The sequence below is a fragment of the Xenopus laevis genome, chromosome 6S (assembly GCF_017654675.1).
Source record: "Xenopus laevis strain J_2021 chromosome 6S, Xenopus_laevis_v10.1, whole genome shotgun sequence".
Lineage (NCBI taxonomy): Eukaryota > Metazoa > Chordata > Amphibia > Anura > Pipidae > Xenopus > Xenopus laevis.
This window is the reverse complement of record NC_054382.1, coordinates 30,023,153-30,027,656: the sequence shown is the minus strand read 5'-3', so window position 1 is coordinate 30,027,656 and position 4,504 is coordinate 30,023,153.

Genomic DNA, 4,504 nt, shown 5'->3' with positions numbered 1-4,504 from the left:
GCAACTACTGCGGTTTCTCCACCTTCTCTCTCTTTAGGTGGAGATAAGGGGAGGGAGTTTCCATTGCCCGTAAACTATTGGCATCGCGTGCAGCTACTTAGCGCCCGCTACCGGTAAGTCTGCGCCGGTATGGATGTTTATGGCTGTTGCACTCGTCACGCTATTGATCTGTTTGATGACGTTTTTGTGATTTATTGGTGCGCTGTTGACCTGTTAGAAGGCGCAGTGAGTAGTGGCTTTCATTCAGCAATATGCCGCCATATTCGCACCTGCCTTGTTGTCAGGGTTAGCCAGGTCGAATTTTCAAAAAACAGCCAAACGCCAGCTACAAAACCAGCCAAGAGGCACTTCAAAAGTAGCCCAAAAATAGCACATGTGCAGTGAAACAAAAGTCTTAAAAATAAATGGGGAATATGAGGAAATACGCCTTTTTCAATTTTGACCGATATGCACTATTTCCATGAAGCAAAATCGGAAAGATTTGCCCATCACCAGGGGGCGTAACTACAGAGGGGGGCTCAGGATGTATAGGGGTCCCTAATTCATATACAATTTCAATAAATGTTGGTAAAGCAGTTCAATCTCTAGTCATTTTGTTGGCCAGCAGATTTTTGCCCCCCAAATTGTCTGAAATTGAGGAAAGTCACTGGAAAATGCAAGAATATGTCGGGAGACTGGGGTACAGAGCCCAAAATCTGATAACTCCTGACTTCTACACAAATCAGTCCCATTGCATTCTGTGTATTGTAGTCATACATTAAACGTGGCAGTCTGCAAATTGTTAAACAAATACTACATTACCCAACATGCATTGGGAGACACAGGCTTGGCACATTAGGGCAACACAAAACGTTGGCTGGCTTCCAAAGTAAAAACAGCCAAAGGCCCAAAAAAGTAGCCCAAATCCGTACCTTGGCTACGTTGTAGTTTCAAAACCCGCCTGGGCTTTAAATTAGTAGCCCAATTTGGCTGCAACCCAGCCAACCCTGCTTGTCGTCTTCCCATTCGCCCGCTTTTAAAGCTCTCAGATGTTTCCCATTTCCAGGAAAATTGGTGGTATGTCAAACTGATCGCTAAATCGTCAGAAGATGCCTCCAGAGGAAACTTAGGGCGACTTAAGCTGGCCATAGATGCAAAGATCCGATTGTACGAATCATCGTACGATCGGACTTTCCCATCTCCCGACCCGCCACTAACCACTTAGATAAAAGTCTTACCAGTCAGATTAGTTAAAGAACAGTTCAGCAATGTTCTGCCCCTGACAGCAATCGTACGATATCTATGTCCAACCAAAGCTAGTGACAGTCTCCCACTGAAAATCGTACGATCGGCAATACACGCAGAGATATTATCGGCAGCCGACAGAAATTTTCTAACCTCTCCGATCGACCAAACGACCGATCTCCGCCGGACGAAAAATGACGGGACTCTCCACACACGGTTCTGATCGTACAAATCCTCGATTCGTACGATCAGATCTTTGCGTCTATGGCCAGCTTTAGAGATCAGTTGGACATACCACCAGCAATTCCTGTTCCCAGCAATAGAGAGGCATTTTCAGGAGATTTGTCGCCCTCAGCCATGTCTAAAAAATTACAGCCGGCAAATATTCCTGTGTGCCAGTTTGCTCTGACCCTACTAGAACTTTAAATGGACTGTTGCCTGCCCCCCCCCCCACACACAACTTAAGATAGCTCTGGGCAGCCCCAAAGTTGTTTTGTGTGTGAAAAAGCAATCACACATAAACTTCCTACACTCCTTGTCATTTTCTGTTTGGCCTACACTTGTCACAGTTGTCACCTTTTCTGGAAAAAAAAATACTAGCCTTCATATATTTTTACCTTTCTTCTAACTGGGTGACGCACAAACTGCTCCCAAATATATTAACCCCCCACGCCTGTTTGTATGGCTGTGCATGAAAATATAAAGAAGAAGCAGCTGGGAAGGGGGGGATTTTCAAACTATAGAGAAAGCTGACCACGTGGTCTGTTCCACACAACAAGCAAATTACCAGGAGTGTCTGGGAGCTTTCCACTGACTACACTGGAAAGTACAATCACGAATTGGAGATCATGATGTCCAATGTAATATCCCTTAAGATTATGGTGTTCTCTCCCAACCTGCAGCCATCTCCTATTATTCCTCTCCATATGAGTAGCTGGCTGTATCAGAAGGAGATTCCTTAGAAAGTCTAAAGCACATGTTCCCCTGCCATCCCTGCCTGGCAGTGCCAACATCTTACTGGCAGAATAGCCCTTTTTCTGCAGCAACTGTCAGATGCCTTATGGATGCTGCAGAGTGACACATACTGCCTAGAACTGAAATAATTCCTGCTTTATCCTATTTTCCATACCATGTTACACATGTAATAGTTCCTCCCCTGAACTATACTTTTCTATTCACACCTTTGCCTCACCCACCTCAAGTGTTACACTAGGGATTGTCATGGAGACTGAGCTAGGAACCTACAGAGCCTAAACAAGATCTCATGTAAACAAGTGAAGTCTTGGGTGACATTTCCATGAACTACTCAAATAGTGTGAAAGAACAAATGGTAAAAGCTATGCATCAAATTAATAATTCACTGGGCAAAGGTGCTCAGCAGCACCACTGGCACCAGACTAATTACTTGAATTTATTAGAATTCTTATACAATACACTCGACTGGCAGCCTTTAATAATGACCAGGATGACATTGTATTAATAACAATGAAACCAAAGAAAAACAGAAATAACAGATTATTGCATAAATTGGTATATGGATTCATACATTTTTATCCACAGTCAGTGCAGTGTTTTTTCTCAGACTTTCAGCAACATTGCAGGTAGTGCCCGGTGCAAATTGACTGTGATCCACCAATGGCATTGGGATGGTATAATTTCCTCAATGCCAAAGCATGCAATAACAATAACTGCATTTGCATTTTGCATTTCAGCCAGTTGCATCTATAGCAGCAAACTGTTAAGAGAGGCCTGAAGAGAGCCTTTGTAGCAGGTCAAGCGTGCGCCGTAACTGTTAAATTTTAAATTCCATGAAAAATGTTCTTAGGAGAAATTACCAAAACAATGGTACATACCTTGTGCACTTTTAAATTGTGCATAATTATTTTAGTTATCAGGTTCACTAAGGGGAAATACTCAACATGGCAGAAAATCTTGCTTACACACACAATTTCTAAATGTCCCAGGGAGCACTCACTTTAAAGGACCAGTAACAGTAATTTTTTTTTAAACGAAAATAAAAAACACCAACACAGTTTAAACTTTTAATTCGCAAAGCTTTTATTAAGAAATTACTTACTGATTCTCTGCATGTGCTCCTCTTCTGAAACGGCGACAGGGCGACGATCCATCATGTGGCACTCAATTTCTCCTCCCTGGCTATCTCCTATAGAAGGCAGGGAGGAGAAATCGAGCACCGCACAATGGATAGTCGCCCTGCCGCCATTTCAGAAGAGGAGCACATGCAGAGAATCAGTAAGTAATTTCTTAATAAAATCTTTGCAAATTAAAAGTTTAAACTTTGTTGGTGGTTTTTTTTTCGTTAAAAAGAAAATAATTACGGTTACTGGTCCTTTAACAGAATATGCTATCATAGCATTAGCCGATACAAATCAGATGGTTGGGTTGGAGAAGGTTGGTAGGGGGAAGTTAAAGGAACAGTAATACCAAAAAATTAAAGGTTTTTAAAGTGGACCTGTCTCCAACACATAAAAAGCTGCATAATAAAAGTCCTTTGCAAATTAAACATGGAACATCCATCCATGCTATAAAGGTGTTTAAATATCTGAGCTGTCAATTGGGGGACATTCAAGTACTTTCACTTTCCATTCAGCAATTCCTGCATGTCACTGCTCTCCTCACATTGCACCTTCCCTCCTCAAGCTCTACAATTATGTAGAGCACTTGCACATTGGCATTAGCTCCCCATTCTGGTGCGTACACAAGATTTGTCAATAACCGTGTCCATAAAATGTCCTGCCTGCTTGCTGTTGTTGTGTAATTCCAAGACTAAAGCAAACACCATTTAAATAATATAATGTAAGAAAAGTTAATTTTGTGCAACAAAGAATTTGGAATAATTTCTTAGGGAGACAGGTCCCCTTTAAAGGAATGACAATATAATATTCTGTTGAGCTGCCTTGGTAAAACTGCTGTGTATGCTTCAGAAACACAACTATAGTTAATATAAACCAGCTGCTGTTTAGCCATGGTGCAGCCATTCAAGCATTAGATAACAGATACATTCTGAAGAATCCCATTGTATACTACAGAGCTTATCTGTTATCTGCTGTGTATCCTGTGCCTTTTCTCCTTTTTTTCCAGCTTGAATGGCTGCCTCCATGGCTACACAGCAGCTTGTTTATATAAACTATAGTTGAGTTTCTGAAGCAAAAGCACCATTTTTACCAGTGCAACACTACATTATATTTCCATTACTTTAATACACTTTTTTTTTGGTGTTACTGTTCCTTTAAAAAAACAAAGCTGACAGTGGGTGAAA